We start from the raw sequence: 20742 nt of genomic DNA on the forward strand, positions 1-20742 counted from the left end.
TAAAACATGTTCTGTATCTTGGCAGAAAAGCTCTAATACTGATGGATGTGCCTTCAGCACGGTGCCTAATAAAACTGTGTAATGGGAAGGCCCAGCTGTGTGGGGCTGAGTGGAGGGGAGCTTGTGCATGGCTTGAGTGGAGGGCTCCTGGCACGAGCGGCAAGGGCCAGCTGAGGGCACCCGCGGGCAGAGGACGGAGGGAGACCCAAGGAGGCAGGCAGAGGGGAGGACCCCTGAGCTCCTGGGCAACAGCAAGTGATGGGGGAACTCGCTGGATGATGAACAGGGCCAGGTTTACCAGATCGGTGATGCCTGAACCTGGCCCAAAGGTGATGAAGGCTGAGGACGGTGCTTGGGACACAGATTTGAGATACACGGAGGTCCTGGTTTGAAGGTAGCACATGGCCTCAGCTCAGTGATACAGCAGAGTCTGTACACTCCTGAGAGTGGGGTCTGGGACTCCTGGCTTCTCCCTCAGACTCTTCCAGGGGTGCACGAGGTAAAAACTATTTTTGCTGTTTTCCTTTTCCGGTGTCATTCTCATACAGATGAATGGGGGAGTTCCCCAGACGCTGCATGCCAGGTGAGGCCATCGCCCTAAAGAGATGGCACTTGCGCCTGGGTTTTAAACACGTCCTTTTGGAATCTCTAACACGGTCACTACTGATCAATATGTACACAGACACAAAAAGCTCTCTGGGAATGCTCAATATTAAGAGATCAAGATGTTTGGAAATGGCAGCTTGAAGGTATTTTAGTCTGAGAGCGGAGAACGGCTCCTTGTCCAGAGGTCAAGCTGTGGACCCACTGATGACTGCCTGAGTTCCGTGAAGCAGCTGGGACAGCCAGGCGCTTCTGGGCCCTCCCCTGCATCTCGCGGCATCTGGCTCTTCTGGCCTGGGCTGGCGTCGTGCCTGTCGGTGGCGCAGGGACTTCCTGCGGGATTTCTGGTGGCCAGGGGTTCAGAGGTGGGGCCCAGAAGGAGGCCACCTCAGGTCCCTCTGATTCTCTAATTACATCTGACTGGCCTGATTTCAAAATGTTCTTCCAGGTTGCTTTCTGCATAAATGCTTGTTTCTAAACCTTAAGTTTTATTTCAGAACTTTAAAAATACTGCTGAGATTTGTTTATGGATCTGAACATCAATAGGTTTTGAGTTTGTCAAAGAGAAGAACTACATATTATACACATCAGATCAGATCAGATCAGTCGCTCAGTCGTGTCCGACTCTTTGCGACCCCATGAATCGCAGCACGCCAGGCCTCCCTGTCCATCACCAACTCCCGGAGTTCACTCAGACTCACGTCCATCGAGTCAGTGATGCCATCCAGCCATCTCATCCTCTGTCGTCCCCTTCTCCTCCTGCCCCCAAATCCCTCCCAGCATCAGAGTCTTTTCCAATGAGTCAACTCTTCCCATGAGGTGGCCAAAGTACTAGAGTTTCAGCTTTAGCATCATCCCTTCCAAAGAAATCCCAGGGCTGATCTCCTTTAGAATGGACTGGTTGGATCTCCTTGCAGTCCAAGGGACTCTCAAGAGTCTTCTCCAACACCACAGTTCAAAAGCATCAATTCTTCGGCGCTCAGCCTTCTTCACAGTCCAACTCTCACATACATACATGACCACAGGAAAAACCATAGCCTGGACTAGACGGACCTTTGTTGGCAAAGTAATGTCTCTGCTTTTGAATATGCTATCTAGGTTGGTCATAACATTCCTTCCAAGGAGCAAGCGTCTTTTAATTTCATGGCTGCAATCACTATCTGCAGTGATTTTGGAGCCTAAAAAAATAAAGTCTGACACTGTTTCCACTGTTTCCCCACCTATTTCCCATGAAGTGATACTTTTACTAAATAAACTTTCGTAAAGTGATACAGTGGCAGGTTGTGTGTGTGAGTTGCTCAGTCATGTCTGACTCTTTGCAACCCCATGGAGCCTGTAGCCTGCCAGGCTCCTCTGTCCATGTGATTTCCCAGGCAAGAACACCGGAGTGGGTAGCCATTCCCTTCTCCAGAGGAATCTTCCTGACCTAGGTCTCCTACATTGCAGGCAGATTCTTTACCATCCAAGCCACCAGGGAAGCCCTGTAGTGGCACATTAGGTAGTTGGTAAAATTATTTTTCAGAGGACAGCTAATGCCATGGAGTAACACATATGACTGCCATCTGTTCAACAAGTATTTGTTGAGCAGCTATTATAGGCTCTCAGACACTGCTCCAGGTGTTCCTTCGGTCATGAGCAAAACCAGTGGGTCCCTGTGACTCGTAGTGTGCCTGTTGAGCTGGGGGAGGGCTCTTCATGTGCACATGAAGAGGAGGCATGCAGCGCTGTGGGCACGCTTATGACGCAGGCCCGGCTGGGACTGTGGGCACTTCCTGCAGGACAGAGGAAGGGGCCCCTGAGGATCTGGAGGATGATTAGAGGTGAAATGGGGAGAAGAGAGGGGGAAAGAAGCCACCGACTACAACGTGGGTTTACAGTTTGATCCCACGTTGTAAAAATGAATAAATGCACATCTGTAGGTGTTTGGAAAAGGATGGTGAGAACTACATCAGTGTTAAATGGTGGACTGAGTGGGATTATGGTTTATTTTTCACTTTCTTGGCTTTAAGTAAATTGTATCCTTTTAACCTCAAGACCGTTGCTTTTTAAAATTAAGGATGGAGACCGAGTGATAGTTCAAAAGAGTAAGATCACTTTAAGGTTTACACAGGGTCACCCCCCTGCCTGCTGTGGCTCTGTGATGGCAGAATCCCTGACACAGCGCTGTCCACGTGGCCAAGCAAAAGGCCGGGCATTATTTCAGCCTGTGCACAGCTCATAAAGAAAATAAATATGGTACCTGCTAATGCATAGCTAAACTAGACATAGATCTCCAAAGGAGAATTATTTCATAAGTACAACAAATATTAGCAGGAAGCCTACTGGTCCATCTTATGTTTTACATTTTTTCATTTATATAAAATATAATACTATGGTGCTGGTGGTGGGGGGAACCGTGCTACAAATGGCACATACAGAATAATCTCTATTGTTTTAACATATGTAATATTTATGAACCTAAAAAGATTAGAAATATCTAAAGCAAAAACGCTAACATTTATGTCTTGGATTACAGGTGATTTATTACTATCTTCTTTATGCTATATGCAAATTTCTGTAATGAACATTCATACTTTTTGTAATCAGAAGATGGAGTCTCAGATCTCAGACAGTACTGGGGACACTTAAAATATCATCTCAAACCAGCACCAAAGGGGCAGAATAGCCCCCTTCAACCCACCCCCCCCAACCCCGCCACAGACCCTGGACTCAGCAGGCAAATCATAAAACAAAGGCAGATATCACCAAGAAGACAAAAAAAGATTTAAAATCAGATTGCATACAGAATGGATAGACAATCAGGTCCTACTGTACAACACAGGGAATTATATTCAGTATTCTGTCATAAACCATAATGGAAAAGCATGTTTCAAAAAGAATGTATATACCTGCATCACTTTGCTGTACAGCAGAAATTAACACAACATTGTAAATCAACTATATTTCAATTAAAAAAAAATCAGATTGTAAACCTACTCTTTTCCAGTTCTGATCTCAGTTTCCCCACCTGAAGGCCTTACTTCAAGTTTATTCATCACTTGTGTGCAACAAGCTTACCTAAAACTAAGCAGCACAGAAAAGATATACCTTTGTCTTGGCTTAATAATCAGTACGTATTTTTTTATTAATATTTACTTGTTTCACAGAGTTGCTCAGAGGAATAATTAAAAATGCACGATGGGAAAATCTCCTTGCAGATGCAGGCACACTCTAAATGTTTCCTCAGACACTCATGCAGACACACAAATGGAAACGGGGGCAGGATCCTTCAGCCACAGAGTCCTGGGCTTTCGCAGCAGAACAAGGTTCCTGGTGACGCCCAGGCAACCAGAAGGCCCCACAGACAAGGGATACAAACAGGGATCTTATAATTTTTACATGCATTTTTTCTTTTTTGGAAAATACTACAGAGCCATGGGCATATGAAATGCAGACCATAATTTCTTAATTTCTAAATGGAATTTTTATATCATATGGATGAAAACCAAGTCTAAGGAACATGTGACTCAGTGGCAATGGGGGAATTTAAACCTTTGGAATCAGGCTTGATGTTTCAAGATGCTCAGAGGCTTCCCAAGGGATTACCCCAACCTAGCAATTGAGGAGAAATACAAGCTTCCAGAGCATAGGGACGCTCCCTGGGGGCTTCCTGGCACGTGCACTTCGGCATTCCCGAATGGCAGGCCGGCACACTCCAGGGAGGGGACCCAACGTCACTCCAGCAAAGGAAGTCCAGCAAGGGCACTGAAGAGGCACCTCCTTAGTTCCACCCAGGCTTATCCAGCAGGGCCTCAGAGACCCCAGAGGTCAGGCCCGAGGATTATGATGCCTGGTGAGGGCAGGGAGGAGAGGAGAGCTGCCCATCCTGCTGATTAAGCTGTGGCCTCAATGGGACTCCCCTGGCAGTTCGGTGGTTAAGAATCCACGCTTCCACTTCAAGAGGCATGGGTTCGATTCCTGGTCGGGAAACTAAGATCATGCATGTTGCATGGTTCAGCCACAAAAATATATAAAAACAACTCTTTGAACTTCTAAGATAGCTTTCCTTTCTATATTCCTCCAGCCATCTATAGGTAGCTTCCTTAAACCAACAAATAATTTTTCTGCTACGCCTCCTATAGAATTCTGTGCAAAAAAAAAAAAAAAAAAAAAAATGCTGTGGCCTCAAGGTCCAAAGATGATTTCATCCACTGACTCTCCCTATGGTTAGTCTGCACAGCTCGAGGACCGTGTCTAAAATGACATCTTCTTGGTACACCTAACTTTACAGTTCCTAAGCATACGAGTCATTTCAGAATTAGCACACTTCATGGGACGTCCGGGGTGGGATGGGGTGGCCAGCGTGGGACAGGATGACTGTGCTGCGGGAGCGGAGGGACAGCCAGTGTCCCTCATGCTTGCTCTCTGGGATGCGGTCACGGAGCTCCCACAGGGGCAGGAGCAGTGGCCCGCTGGGGAGTCCAGGGAGCTCGGGCTGCTGCCAGGAGCTGTGCTGCAGGCCTGCATGGCAGGAGCCAGGCGCAGCTTAGAAACCGAGGGCTGGAAGGAGGTACAGACGTTTGTGATCCCGTCCTGGAGATGGAGCCATGGATTAACATCTACCTTCTTAACAGATGACAGCAGGCAGGACGTGTACACGAGCAGCTAGGCGAAGAAAGCCCAGACCCCTCCGTTTCTGACAAAACTGAGTTGACAAAATCTAGAAAAATGGCTAACTCTTAGAGGGTGATTCTCCTCTGGTAAATGAATGGCTTCCAAATGCTTTTGGAATGCCTCTTTCTCAGGCCTGTTACCAAACACTAACTTTGACACAGTCCTGGAATTTTCTTTTGAACACACAGCATGGCTTCTTTGTAGCAAAACAATTCAGGAAAGAGATACAGTTTAACAAATTCTATATCTCTTGGCTGGAGCTCTCAGTCCTGCTGATGAATCACTGAGAAGTCCATAAATGCCAAGAGCGTCTGCTCGGACTTCTTTATTACCATATATGGCAAATATACATCTATTATCTCCTAGCATCTCAAGTTGAGTTTGGCCCTTTTCTTACCTTATTATTGTTCTTAAAATTCTCTTGGTCTACAGCTTGGCCACACAAGACAGAGCTGCCACTCGCAGTCCTCGTATTCATAACCCAGGGCTGGGGTTGTTGTGTGTGTTTGGTATGAGGACAAAATGTTTTACATCAGTAAATATTTGAGGTAGGTCAAAAAGTACCTAGCTATTTACATTCTTGCTACATCTTAGCTGAACAACACAGGGCTATAAGGAATTCCACAAGAATTTAACCTGAACGGGTTATCTCCCCCAAGGAATCGTGCTTCTTATCACACGTTCAGGAAATCAGTTGAGAAACAGTGGTTGGCGCTGAGTTTTTCTGACATATTCCTTAAAGAGATAAATATCAAAAATATTTTCAGGCTGCTAGAAGCTGGCTGTTGGGAAATTCCATGACTGGCTAAGAGTTTACGAATTCTCCGAGAGAATGCTCACTGCGTGCATGCGTGCGTGCATTCATTCATTCGCTCACTCACGCAATAAATGTGTACAGAGAGTCAAGCTTATAGATATGCACAGATGAACGACCCCAGGTCTGCCTACCCCTGAGGACAGAGTGGGAGCAGGGCACATGGGGAAGTGGGGGATGGAGGGCTCCAGGTTTCAGAGAGAGATGGCTTTGCAAGTGAGAAGTCTTCAGACATAACCTTTAAGAGATGCTGAAGGCTCACTAAAGAGAAGTGAAGAAAACTGGCTGTAGAGCATGGGGTTCAAATATTTAGGTGCCCGACCCGAGGCTGGAGAGATCTGTCTGTAGGTGTGCAGGGGAGACTAAGTCGTGACTCCATTGGCTCCTTGTGATGTTACGTAAGCAAAAGGAGTCTGTTGGGGATGTGTATGTACCTGGAAGACCACTGGGAGGTCTGCTTACAAAAACAAATCATGCAAAACCAACCAGATGGTAACCCATGCTTAAAACTTAATGTGGTGAGGGCTTTCCTGGTGGCTCAGTGGTAAGGAATCCACCTGCCGATGCAGGAGATGTGGGTTCAATCCCTGATCCGGGAAGATCCAGTGCCATGGGTGCCACAGAACAACTAAACCGGTGCACCACAGCTGTTGAGCCTCTGCTCTAGAGCCCAGGAGCCACAACTACTGAGCCCACCCACCGCAACCACTGAAGCCCACACACCCTAAGGAGTCACCACAATATGAAGCTGCAACTAGAGAGTAGCCCCCACTCGCCACAACTAGAGAAAAACCCATGAAGGAATGAAGATCCAGCACAGCCAAAAATAAATAAATTGTAAAAAAAAATAATAATGATAAAAAAATGTAGTGTAATTATTTTGGAATACTGTGTAGGAGAGTCCTTTCTGGAGTATTCCAAAATTACGTGTAACAAAACATGTAATTTCAAATTCAAGTGTCTAGGCAAAAGAATAAAAACCTCTTCCCCTGAATCAGGAGGCATCGCTTGGTCTCCTGCCCTGACCGGATACCAGCTTCACATGGCAGACCTCTCTCAGACAGGGTTCACGGACACAGCCAGAAAAGGTCTGACTCCCAGTAACAGCGCCATACCCAGAAAGCATCAGACCTTTCCAGAAAGGCATCTCTTTCTGGTGGTCTTGTAGAAAAATTTCAGGGGAATGAGTGGTTTCTGCCAGGCAAGGGACCATGGAATTACACGTGCCCTCCATTGAAAGTCCCCCCAACCCGCCCCCCGCCACCTCCACGTCATGCCTGGGCTTGCAGCACCTGCTCTGATGCACCTGCTCCGATGCACCTCTTAGGATTTGTTCTTTGTAACAAGAGGCTGTTCCCCTAATGTGGTGGCCATGGTGTAAGAATAGGTGGCACCGTGAATCTGCTGTAAAAGAATATATCCAGACAGGGGTTCCTCTAGACAAAACACCGTGTGGAGGGGTTACAGAAATAAAGTTCAATAAATTAAAATATAATACATGCCTCAGGCCGAGCAATGTAAATTGACAGTGTCTGACCGGCACTTTCTGGAAGAGTCCTCAGGTTAGCAAGTCACTGGGGTCCACACGCACAGCACCCTCCAGAGTTCCGTTAGTGCTTCACCGGGGCTGCTTCTGGACATACCCACTCTTTTCATGTAGATATGCACACACGACACACATATACACACCAACAAACCAATTACCCCATCTCTACCTGTCTCCTCTTCCAGACTACACACACCCCTGGGTGTGGCCTTATAACAGACGCCCAGTACCCTATTACCTGCACACAGATTTGATTCAAGAAACGCTGTGCACGGTTCAGTCACTCTGTGAAATCTCCCTTTCTTATGTAAGCATGTCTGCAAAGTCATCCTCACACAAAAAAATTCAACTTGACCTGAGCTGGAATCTCAGCTCTGCCACCGAATAGCTGAGTGAATTGGACTGCTTACTAAACTTTCACCTCCCGGCACTTCAGGCCTCCCTCCTGTCAGGAAGGAAGCGTGTTGCTGGCCTTATGAGAACAGTGTGGGGTGCGCAGTAGGCATCCCGGAAGTATTCTTGAACAAATGGACACAGGAGGCCCTGAATGCGGCTGTGGCTGTGACGGTCATGACCTTGCCGCTGTCCATGTGTGAAAAAGCTCAGAGCCCCTGACCCTCTAGACAGTCTGCAAAGTGTACCTCGTTCCAGGTGGGCACTCAGGTATCTCACCTGATTAGACAACAAGGCTGTCATTTCTTCCCAGGAACTTAGTTGAGGGCCTGGCATTTATGGGGTGGTCCTCTCCAGGCTGCTGACTTCGGGGTCTCTTAAACTGCTGGATTCTCAAACTCTTCCCTACTTGGTCCCTCAGGCGACTCAACACAGCTCATCTTCCACAGGGCTCGGCTTTCCCAGAGATTTCCAAAGGTAGTGTCTGCCTGCAAGTTTGTGGCCAGGGAAGGCCGGTTTTCTCCTGCAGTGTGACCCCAAACTCATTGCCTTGCCCTCCTCCCCCAGGTGCCGTGGTGTGACATCCCATTTCCGTCCCGAGGGCACCTGGAGTTTCTGTTTCGGGAATCCGGCACTGACTGCAGGTGAGGCCGCTCGCCACGTCTTCTGTTTTTTAAGAGGTCATCCCCTGTTCTCAGAGTTTGGATCAGAGTGATCTTTCATTCTCAAGCTCCCCATATGTGCTGGAGACGTTCTCTTTATATGTTGTAACATGTACCGAAGAGAGATTAAGCTAAGTGAGGCATGCCATTCACGAAGGCTCACTGAAATTATGCCTGTTAATCTGTTAAATGGCAAGAACATTATGCAACACAAAAGGAATCTTAGTAATTCTAAAGCTTTTACCCAACGAAGGAAGTTTAAATTTACAGAAACACACACTAGAGATAAAGAAGTACAGAAAGGCTGGCTGAACCATGTCCCCTGCCCTGGGGTGGGGAAGCAGAGTGATCCCATGGTAAGAGAGAAGTGGCAGAGGGCCGAGGCCAGGGCCTGGCCCGGGCCCTAACGCGCTTGAATCATTTCACTTATGAAAAGAGGCTCGGCTCCCCAGTCTGGACTGAGTGGCCCAGTCGCCCCCGTGGCGCCTTTCCTTCGTGGGTAACCCCGGGGCCGCGTCCCCTGAGGCATGCTTGGGGCCTGGCTCGTGCAGGCAGCCTGGCTGGTGGAGGCACTGTACCATGCGCTGCAGGCGCCTGGGATCATCCTCGCTGTGTAAAGAGGAAATCTGGGGCTTGGAGAGGCTGTGTTTCACCTGAGGCTGTTTGGCTATCGCACAGACTTGGGGGCTGGCTGGCTCCAAAGCCGCTGTGCCGTGCTGTCTCCCAAGCAATATTTCACCCAAAGCTGCCACCGCAGGCCCCGCCTGGGTGCTACGTCCAAGGGGATCACTGGACCAGCTGGAGCATGACAGCCTGGGGTACCTGAGCTGCATCCCCTGCCTGGCTGAGTGGAACCCGATCTCACTCCTGGACAGTGATGAGCTGTGGTGAGTGATCAAGAACGTGGCGTGTTTTGATACAGGTGCTCCCTGGGAACCTGTGCCCGCCAGGATTTCCTACCACTGGACAGCAGTCTCTCCTCTGGAAAATGTACTCTGTTCACCTTCAGCGTGCAATCTGATCTTTGCCACGTGTGAAGTCCCTACGTGTGCCTTGTCTGACTATGGGTGAGGATGGGGGCCTCCCTACTAGGCGGGCAGGTTCATAGCAGAGCAAGATGGAGGACCCAGTGTTCTGGGGCCCCTCAAATGGGGACCAAGTGGCCACTCCAACCAAGTGGCTACTCCACACACAGAGTGGTGCACGCGGCCTGCTTCCAGTTCAAAGCTGGAAAAGGGTGGGATGGAGGAAGGGCCCAGGTGAGACACGACAGAAGCCCAGGGGAGAGGCTGCCCACTGGGCTGGGGAAGGATGCAAGGAGGAGGGTGCTTGGGAGCCAACTGAGGCTTGGACACAGAGGGAGGGGTAAGCAGGAGAGCTGAGGAGGCGACTGGGCCAGAGAGCCACTTGAGAAGCAGCTTACAGGATAAGCCAGGGTGGGAAAGCCTAGGACAGCGATTGGGAAATGGACTGTAGGCAAAGGGAATAAAACCAGGACTGGGGCAGCAGTGATGGAGAGGAAGGCCAGGGAGACAGTGTGAAGACTGATGGCGGGCAAGGCGGCCAACGCTCCAGGAGAGGCACCGAGGACACAGACGCTGAAATGGACAACAGCCTAAAGTCAATGAGAAAGCCAAAGGCCTGGGTGGGGGCATAACCTCAGAGAGTACGGGGCAGTCAAAAGTCAGAGGAGAAGATGGACCTGAATTTTTAACATGGTTCAGATTGAGGCAGCAAGCGGCCTGGGGACAGAGTCTGAGCCTCTGGAAGGTCAGCTGCAGAGGTCAGAGAGCGAAAATTGACAAGACTGGAAAGAGCTATTTCCTGGTGGAAAAGCGGGAAAAGTGAAGGCTCCCCTGCAGCCTCGTCTGCTGCTGCCTGGTGCCCGCATGACCCCAGGGCACAGCAGTGTCTTGTCGTGGTCTCAGCAATGGTGCTGAACCCAACTCAGAATGGCTTTAATTCCATCTCTGCCACACGCATTTTGTTCCAGATTAAATCACTTTCTGAAGATTAAGGGCAAAACTCATTCACTGAGAATGTTATTTTCCCTGAAACAAATGCATTCAGCCTGGATTCTGACAGGTGCTGGGGTTCCAGGGTTCCCAGTAAGGGAAGTGTATGGTGTATTTAGATGTCAAGAGATTATAATAAGGTTTCCCTGTTTAAACAGTAATGAGACAACTGGCCTGGTGGTTTAAAAGAACACCTCTAAGGCTGCTCTCAATCAATGGAGGTTACCAAGTGTGCAAGTCAACCCCTGCCAATCTGTTCTCAACGCTGATACTAAACATAGGTGGCTTTATTTCTGAAAGGCTGCAGCTCCTCCTGGGAACCTTGTTGTTTAGTCACTAAAGTGTGTGCGACTCTGCGACCCCAAGGACTGCAGTGCCCCAGGCTTCTCTGTCCTTCACCATCTCCCGGAGTTTGCTCATACTCATGTCCATTGAGTCGGTGATGCCATCCAACCATCTCATCCTCTGTCGCCCCTTCTCCTCCTGCCCTCAATCTTTCCTGGCATCAGGGTCTTTTAATCCAGGAACCCTATTGCTTTCCTAGATCCGTGACCAACAACCAGACTTAAACTCCAGGGAGGGCCTTATCTTCCTGAGCTAATCTTCCTCCACCTCCCTCCTCTGCAAAAAAAAAAAACAAACAACAAGATTCAAGGCCGCTCTGGCAACACTCACCCACATGTGTGCCCTCGCTCCTGCCCAGTCCTCACTGCCCTTCTCCCGGGACCCCTGGAGCTGCTCTTTCTTCAGAAAAAGGGCCTCATAGAAGCAGGTTCTAGAAGGAGCATGATTTCTGCAGAAGGCAAAATGACCTATGTGCTCCCCACAGGCTGTGCTGGTGACTCAGCCAGGAGGTGGGCCAGGGTCCACGGTGGATGGAGCCCAGAGGAGATGGACCCCAACTGAACGGGGCAGAGGTCTGGGAACCACACAGGCAGGAAAACTGCTCAAGAGGAAAGAGGCCAGCAGTCCTGACTTGGATCTCAGATGAGATGAGACTGGATGAGTCTGGATGAGAAGGTGGATGAGAAGGGGCTGGATGAGAAGGTGGCTCCCCCCGCCATGAAGGCAGCGCTTTAGGGCTGGGCCTGGCCATTCCCTGCTTCTCCAATGGGCCTCAGGGATGGACAGTGCTGAGCTTAGCGGAGAACAAAGAATTGGGAAGGCAGGCGCAGGCAAGTGCCTGCAAATGGTCAAAAGAGCCCTCTTTCTAGAAGGAATACGCCAGCAGTCCAGGACAGCGGGCCTGGGGCCAAGCACCAGGAAGAGCAGTCAGGGAGGGGGGAACAAGGCCGCTGGTGAGAAGCAGCGCGCAGACATACGTGCGCGTGTCCACAGAGTTTTCCACGAGTCCTTCTGATTCTATCAGAGGCCAAGTTCTTTGTGATACAGGGCAAGTCCACCAGTGACTTCAGGTTAGAAGCCTCCGCAGGAGGCATAGGAGGGGCATGGCGGGGGTGGCGGGATGGGTGGGGGGCGGGGAGACAACCTGCAGAATCCCGTCCCTGACAGGCACAGACTGGCAACCCTAGAGGCTGAGAGCAGCGCTGGCCCACAGGCCTGCTGGTACTTTTATGGCCCTTGAGTTAGGGATGGTTTTTACACTTTTAAATGGTTGCGTTTAAAATGAGCAGATAAAGGACTTCTCTGGCGGTCCAGCGGTTAAGGTTTCACCCTTCCACTTCAAGGGGTGAGAGTTTGATCCCTGGTTGGGGAAACTAAGATTCCACATGCCTCTAGGTGCAGCCCCAAAAACGAAACAACAGGTAAGTATTACATAATATACTGATTTTGCCTCCTGGTGGCCAGGCCTAAAATATTTAGTATCTGGCCCTGTAAGAGGAAGTCTGGATCCTCCACCTATTCCTTCATTCTCTCTGTTTCACTGGCCTCGCCAGCCCCCATTGCATATGTGTACCTGTGACAAGGATGAGCGGCTGCTTGACATCCGGGTACTTGGGCCACATGGACGGAGCCAGGAGAACAGCATCCATGCCGGCCTCATCACTCTGTAGACCCCAGGCGGGCCTCAGCCCCCAGCCTCACTCCCACCCCCCCACCCCTGCCCAGTGACTCCAGCTGAAAGGTGGCTGTGAACATCATATGAGATGTGGGATATGAATGTCTTCCTTTAAAAGCTCAGAAGACTTTGGGGATAAAAGTCTATTGTCACTGGAGATTATTTATGAGCTGGTTTATCAGCCAAATTTCTTCTCCTTTCTCGTTAACACGGAAGCCTGACCTTCTCTCCCGGTCCACCCAAATACGCAGTGCGTGGGGGCCTCGCTCAGCTGACCTGAGCCGTCCACCCTGCTGTCCCCGATCCAATTTCACCAGCAGGTCAGGCTGACCTCCCTGCTCCTCCCTGGCTGAGTCCATCTCCCCGGGGACAGCCTGCAGGCCCGCACCCTGCTGTTTGGAACATCTCTGTGACTCTGCATCCAGACATATGTGAAGGGAGACAAAGGATTGAGCTGTATATTTTAGGAAACCCAGACTCTCTAGACATCTTATCCATGAAGCACTGAGCAACTCTGGGAGACGGGTGATTTTTATATCTGAGGTCACGCTGAAGCCGGGGGGCACAATTCAGGTTTAACTTAAGCAACACTGTGGTGACCTTCATATCCATGAATCCCGATCACGTAATGGAATGGCCTATGATGGACAAGCCTGCTGCCCCAAGAGTGAGAAATCGGCAGCTTTTTTGGCTGAACAGAGGGTGGGGCTGGCACAGAGCCCAAGCCCCTGAGCTCAGGGAGGCCCAGCTCTGACCAAGAGAGCCCCCTTATCTGACGCCAGCGCCTTTCGACAAGGCAGTCCAGCTCTAGTATCTGCAAATTCAAGGCAGGCGGTCAGCCCTCGGGGTCACCTTCTGGACAGCTGAGAAGTAACCTCCTTTATTATGACAGCTTCCCCCAGTCACAGAGTATGCCAGCTGTTGGGGCAGAGAGCCCCACACCCGAGGGGTCAGAGGACCCGTTTTGGAGAGTCACTCATAGATGGCAGCAACAAAGACCTCCCCATCCAGGAGCGAAGAACTCTGGCCTGGGGGCAGGCTGTTAAAAAGGTAGATGCTGTTTGTGGGGGAGGCTTTGTGGCCCAGGGCTACACTCAGAGCCACAGTGCACCTCCATTTCCCCGGAGGCCTGCAAAGACGCTGGGGGAGCCCCATCCCAAACAGCCACGTAGACCTCATGTTAGCCTCAAGCAAGTAGGGCGCTGAGCTCATGGAGAGGGCTGTGGCCCAACCTCCAGGCGCCCTTGGGCCACCACCTGGAATTCTGCTCCAGCTGCCAAGGGCCAGATCAGAGCCCAGAGCCCCAGGGGGGCAAGATTTGTGATGAATCTTGAGGGGTGGAGACACGCCACGGAGCAACAGAACCAAACCGAACCCCACGGCTGTTGGGGCCAGAGGGAAGACATTGACCGAAGTCTCTCTCCTGCAGCCTTGCCCCAAGGCCAAGGCCATGTGCAAAAGTCAATACCACAGACAGTTTTACCTTGTCTTATATAGCAGTTCTCTGACCACCTTTTAAAAATTTTTGTAAATTAATCACACTTCTCCTTTGACACAGCTGATGAATGGACAGTGATGTCTCAGCCTTGAGGACATCCAGTAACAGCAGTTAAGTCCCTCTGAGCAGGGGTGAGGTAAGTGGTGCTGACTCTCTCCGGAAGGAAGCGGTAGGCTTTGCTTGGCACCCACTTTCTAAGAGGGTCTGCTCTGTGCCTTGCGTGTGCACGGCTGGGAACATCGCCCTGTCTCTATTGCTGGAGTTCCACAAGAAGGATAAATACGCAAATCATGGTAACGCAGTGTGAAAAAGGCAGAAACAAGAGCACGTCCAAGACAAGAGTGAAGAGGAGGTGGGCCTTAGAGAACACCTGGGCGTTGCTAGAGCTTCACCAGCCAGGTGAAGCTGTTGGGCCCAGAGGCAAGACATTGACCCAAGTCTCTCTCCTGCAGCCTGGCACCCTGTCGGTGCCAGGTGCCAGGTCGCCCCTGCACAAAGCCCACCCAACCTCCCCCAGGGAGGACTGACAGCTGACCATGGGTCCCCACACCCGAGGCGGCACCCTGATTTTGGTCCGAGACCCCCCCCAGGCCCCACAACCAAGAGGCCCCTGTGTGCTGGACCATGCCTCACTGACGTTTCTATTCTGGGCACAGGGCCTGGCAAGTGAACACATATAATACACGCGTTTATTACAGATTGTAAAGGTGGAAAGAGGGCATTTCCACTCCCCATGCTTCCCCCCAACCCCCACAACCATTAAAGCTTAATAAACAAGGGCTTTTCAGTTACAACACAAGGAACCCCAAAACTAAACATCATTTTGTTCAGAGGGAGAGGTTGGCTGGTGCTATTTGGAGTATCTGAGATGAATGCTCAGGGAGATCCTTCCAGCCTTAGTCTGGTAGGAGGGTAGGCTCAGCCATTTGTAAAAGACCCGGATCTGTCCTGTGAATTTCCAAGTGAAGTTCGCAGGACATGAAAGTAAATCATGTTTTAAAGATACATTTCCTTGAGTACTGGCGAACCCCTGCCGGTACTAGCCCGTTGGCATTCCGGGCACTGCACAGACCCATTCCAATAAACGGTTTGCTGAAGTGCAGACGAGCGTCTGCGGGAGGAAGCCAGGTGCACGCAGAGCAACAGCGCGCTCGCTGCTGTGGCTTCAGCCAGCCCTCAGCCCGGTGCTTCCTGGAGGGCTCCAAAGCGGGGCTGATTCGGCTGGGAATTTTTCTTGGTTCAGTGTATACGCGGTAGACGTTGCTCCCCAGAGAAGAAACTATTGAAAACTCTTTAGAACTGAAAATGTGATCTTCCACCCAAGGTGGATGAGGCGAAAGTGGGGTGCTCCGGGAGAACATTTGGAAGCAGTTTCATTGATGAGTCGCCTGCGAGACAAGCCACAGACAGAGTCCAATTTCTATTTTGGTGCTAATGTCGGGAAGCGAGATGGAGACACATGTGTCCTGAGTCAGGGCAGCTGCTTTTCCAAACAGCTCAAAATAGAGACGCTCAAAAACACGCCGCACGCACACGACGCCGACAAGACTGACAGGCTCTGGTTTGGGACAAAGGGTCTCATTTCCTTACCAAACCTAAAAACTTCAAAACCTACATGGTTTTAAACCAGGCTTGACTCAGTACATTCATCAGTAATCTTAAACCTGTAGCCTGACGGCTCACGGGGCCGCACAGCCCCTGCAGGAAGGTTTAATCTTGGAAGTGATCGGGACCTAGGTGGCCCTGCCGCGATGAACACATCACGCTGTCAGGGGGTCTTCTCAGGCGATTTGTCAAAGGCCTCAGTGGAGCAGAAACTACACTCAAACACTCTAATAGTGGGGTGGTGGTGGGGCATCCTGCCGACTGGATGAGGCCGACGTAAATAAAGGAAAGCCAGCTCCTTAGTTGGTGTCTGTGCTGGAGAATTGAGATTTCAAAGTAATCTTCTAATGTGTGTGTTGTCAATAAAGTTCAAAGGGGTGCGTGGAGGCTCGGCCATGGGGCAGAGAGCAGGGGAGAGGAGGAGAGAGCTACAATCATGGCCAGGGGGGACCCTAGGGTAGGGAGGAATGGCCCTTTCTCTCCACACCTCAAGATGGCGCAGGACAGCAGATGCTCCAAGATGCAGGGTTTGATGGCGAGGCAGAGCCCATCTGCAGGGTTGGAGGAAGCTGGCGGGCTAGTGGGCGGGCCCTCAAGGAGGGAACTGAGGAGGAAACCGCCATGGGAGGGAGTGCAGAGGAGTGGCCCCAGGGCCAAGAGGAAACAGACTTCAAAGCCCTGCTGCAAACCTGGGAGGTCAGGGGCTTTTATCTATCATCCCCCCAACTTAACAACTTCCCTGAACTTCAGAAAAGGAGGAAGAAAGAGCTGGATGCCGGCAGTTAGACCAGGAAGCAGCTCCCTGCCCACATGGGCTGCAGAGCTCCGGGAAGCGGGCACTCTGCCCACCGGGGTCTGCTTGGGGACCAGTTGCCAAGGCCGACTCATAGATCCAAAAAGCCAGTTTTCTTTCTTTCATTTTTTTTTTTTTAGCCAGGGATGGGTTCACCTCCAGGAAGACTGAAGTGGGGAAAGGTCCTGGGTGGGTGAGGGGGGCACAGAGCCCCCAATCTGAGCCCTGCAATTTAAGACACAGTGACTGAGCTGTGGGGTTGAAACCTGGGCTGCGTGTGCCCCCAGTGCCTGGAATCCCTGAGATGGGGACAGAGGCCAAACCAGTGAGAACTGCTGGGTGGGTGCCAGCAGGGCCAGCAGACTTGGGTGGGAGGGAGAGGAGGAGCAGGCCTTAAGACCAGATGCTCTGACCCAGAGTGAGCCTCCCTGAGATCCTTGTCCTGGGACGAAAGATGCCTGGCCCTCAAGCTGGGCTCTGAGCTGCTCTCACTGGCCTCTTCCACTCACTGGTTAAGGTTAGGGTTGCTGCTGCTACTGCTAAGTCGCTTCAGTCGTGTCCAACTCTGTGCGACCCGATAGACGGCAGCCCACCAGGCTCCCCCATCCCTGGGATTCTCCAGGCAAGAACCCTGGAGTGGGTTGCCATTTCCTTCTCCAATGCATGAAAGTGAAAAGTGAAAGTGAAGTCGCTCAGTCATGTTCGACTGTTTGCGACCCCATGGACTGCAGCCCACCAGGCTCCTCCGTCCATGGGATTTTCCAGGCAAAAGTACTGGAGTGGGGTGCCACCAGCTGCCTTATCACGCGTCTGTTCCCTCAGTTATAAAATGGGTAAGAAATAACAGAGGTGTTTGGGTTTACCCAAACTGGCTCAGACAGTAAAGAATCTGCCTATAAGGCAGGAGAACTGGGTTTGATCCCTGTGTCAGGAAGATCCCCTGGAGGAGGGCATGGCAACCCACCCCAGTATTCTTGCCTGGGAAATCCCATGGACAGAGGAGCCTGGCGGGCTACAGTCCAAGGGGTTGCAAAGAGTCCAACATGACTTAGTGACCAACAATTCACTTCAGATCAGCACAACCCAGGGCAGATGAGCGCATCAGAGAAGTTTCTAGAGGAGGTTGCTCTGGACAGGCACATGAAGTATGTGCCTGATTTTTCTGGGTGGACATCAGAGGACAAGGTCCACACCGGGTCACAGTAGAGGAGAAAGAGAAGACGGCAAGGAGGCGGAATCGACAGGAGGGAGCCAGTGAAAGCTTTGCATTTGGGGATCGTCATTGCACTTTCTCCCCTGCTGTGTACATGGTGGCACTGCAGCCTCCAGATCTGCCAGGGGGTCTTGGGTGGACCCCCAGGGTGGGCTCCCCAGGCTTGGCCACACCCAGCGAGACAGAGACAGACCAGAAAGAAGGGCTCATCATTGCAAGATTCCTGAGCAGCTGTGCCTGGCTGCCCAGGGGCGGGGGCCGCCGAGGGTCAGCTGGGACCTGACTGGGAACTGCCTTCCCCCTGCATCCCTTGCCTGGCCCAGCCACTCTCACGTGCACGGCCTCCTTGGGAGCTCTCCTCCCCAAGAAGGTCAGACATCTCCACCAAAATGCAAAATAGGCAGATGGCCCTGCAGCTCTTGGATAAATACGAATAAGCACTGCCAAGCTGACTGCAAACTACCCACCAATCTGCTAAGTCCCCGTAAACACAAATCGCTCTGTGTTCACCAGGATGCCGGCCTGCCTGTGGGACCAGGGCCAGACCCATGTGCTTTTCCAAACATCAACCAGAGTTCTGTACACGTAAATCGCACTTCTTACAGCTACTGTCTAAGATCTTCTATAAGAGTCTGCGGGGTTCTTTTTCCTTTTTTTTTTTTGCACTTTTGAATCTTAAAAAATTACTTCCCAAGTAAACCATGATTTCAGAGCCTTCAGAGTCAGCCCTGGTGGACCCCAGACACCACCCCCTCCTCAGAGCAGCTGCAGCTCTCAGCCCCACCTCCCACCTCCCACCTAATTCCCTGTCTTCTGATTTTCTCGAAATCTGCACTGGATCAGCTAGGTGTATCTTCTGGATCTCAATGGCCTTCGTGTGACCCATTACCACGCAAAGGAGCCAGGGAAGGTCAGAATAGGTGAGGACTTAGGGCCCTGCCCTTCTCTTCATTCAGGGAAAAGCAGAAGCCTGGGAAGACAGATCCTGAACTGGATGTGGTCAGCATGGAGCCTGGGCCTCCTAGGGGCACTCAGAGGGGCCCCAGGTCCGAAGACTGGAGGGGTGACATACTTGTACATTTTTTATCATTCTCTCTGAAATTGGAACTTTTATTTTCTAAAAGTATTTAACTGTTGTCAACAAACCCTCCCCCTGAAATGATACAAGAAAAGACCAAAGATCAAAGTGGGGGCAGCCCACGTCCTGGTCTGATGACCCTCTTCCAAACCAAGAACCTCGGTCAAATTTCTGCTCTATTGTATCTGAGCTTCCATCCCTGAAGTAAGAAGGCCTAAATCGCTGTCACGTGTGCCCTCGTGGGACACCTACTTACTTCATTTACCAACATGGATGGTCGCTTTACTGGGCACTGGGCCTGGGCAGGACGCTGCCTGGCCTTCGGGGACCCCAGCAGCTAGGAGCAGCCTCTGAGGCGCGGTGATAGCCAAGGCCCAGCTCACGGGCTGGTCACCTCCCTTCTTCAGACCTGAGCTTCCCAAATCAAAAAAATAGGCTGGAGTCTAAGTTAGTGATTTTCAAACTTTTTTGTATCTTCAGTTGTAGAAGATTGTTTTCAAGCAAAACTTCACAGGGATGCACAAAATCATAGAACGGAGGAACACAGAGAGGCTCTGGTGGGAGACAAGAGAAATGGGTGGGATTCCGCCCTTGAGGGTTAAGGAACTTAGTGTGAACCCCCAGGCTCTTGTCCGCCCTGAGTGACTGTGGCTGTACTTTCCAGGGACACAGACCACACTGTGGTCTTGGCAGTGACCCTGGCCATGTGGCCCACATGCCTGGAATCTCTCGGGAACAACATTTTAGCTGGCACTTCAATGTTCTGCTCACAGTGCTGGTGGGGAGGCCAGTGTTTCAGCCTTTTTCTTATTTTTTAATGATAATCTTTTATTTATTTATTTAATTTTAATTTTTGGCTGTGCCGGGTCTCTGTTGCTATGCAGGCTTTTCTCTAGTTGCGGCAAGTGGGGGCTGCTCTAGAGTTGTGATCCCAGGCTTCTCACTGCGGTGGCTTCTCTCATTGCAGAGCACGGGCTCTAGGGTGCACAGGCTTCAGTAGTTTCGGATCCCGAGCTCTAGAGAAGAGACTCAGTAGCTGTGGTGTACGGGCTTACTTGCTCTGAGGCATGTGGAATATTACCGGATCAGGGATCAAGCCCTTGTCTCCTGCATTGGCAGGCGGATTCCTTACCACTGAGCCACCAGAGAAGCCCTGCCTTTTTCTTTTTAATGACGTGAGGTGCTGGGTCTTAGGAGACCTCCCCCATCCCCGTCAGGGGTGGGGAGGGAAAGTGCTTCCCCTCCGACCCCGGGGTGGGGGCTGGGATGGTATGCCGTCCCACCGGTGTCTCCTAGCGTTAGTTCACATCCAGTGAGGGTGTAAAAGGCACTGACTGGGCTCAGTCACAATGAAGAACTATATACTGAGAGGGAGAGGGAATTTTGGAATTCTCCTGTGCCCTTTATACTGTGACTACAACTGGCCCCCCCCCCCCAACCGCCTGGAGTCCCACCAGGAATGTGAGCTGCATCCTCTGGGGCAAAGGCTAAGAGCTGGGGATGATGATAGCAGAGAGGCACCCGGAGGGGGGTTCCCCCAGACCGCATGCGGGGAAATCCCATTTCCTGTTCCTCACGTGCCGCAGCTCCTGCACTTTTCTGGTCTTGTTTCAAGTTCATCTTCAAGTTCATCTTCTCCATTTACCCCCTTGACCCTTATTTGCATGCAGATGCTATTCTAACTCAAAACTGTTCACTTCAGCATTTATCTCCAACAGTCACACACAGAAATGCACCCGAAAGGGAAGAACAAGGGGCCTAGGAGGCTCTCTCTCCAACTCCAGGGCCCAGGGCTGACAAAGCCTCAGGGTCCCTTGCCTGTTGGAGGGGACACGACAATACGCGCTCG

General features: G+C 51.1%; 1 protein-coding gene and 1 long non-coding RNA gene across 11 annotated transcripts in view; one reads left to right on the forward strand and one right to left on the reverse strand.

Moving 5' to 3' along the window:
- The window catches only part of CUX1 (cut like homeobox 1), a 349990-nt gene that overhangs the window by 193001 nt on the left and 136247 nt on the right, over positions 1-20742 (reverse strand). The gene's annotated exons all lie outside the window — the stretch shown is intronic.
- Positions 1-20742, forward strand: part of LOC129638210 (uncharacterized) — a 32695-nt gene that overhangs the window by 5953 nt on the left and 6000 nt on the right. The window contains exons 3-4 of the long non-coding RNA XR_008707736.1: positions 8577-8653; positions 9594-9738. This is a non-coding gene — a long non-coding RNA (uncharacterized LOC129638210). The remainder of the gene's footprint in view (positions 1-8576; positions 8654-9593; positions 9739-20742) is intronic.

The sequence above is a fragment of the Bubalus kerabau genome, chromosome 23 (assembly GCF_029407905.1).
Source record: "Bubalus kerabau isolate K-KA32 ecotype Philippines breed swamp buffalo chromosome 23, PCC_UOA_SB_1v2, whole genome shotgun sequence".
In the NCBI taxonomy this organism is placed as follows: domain Eukaryota; kingdom Metazoa; phylum Chordata; class Mammalia; order Artiodactyla; family Bovidae; genus Bubalus; species Bubalus kerabau.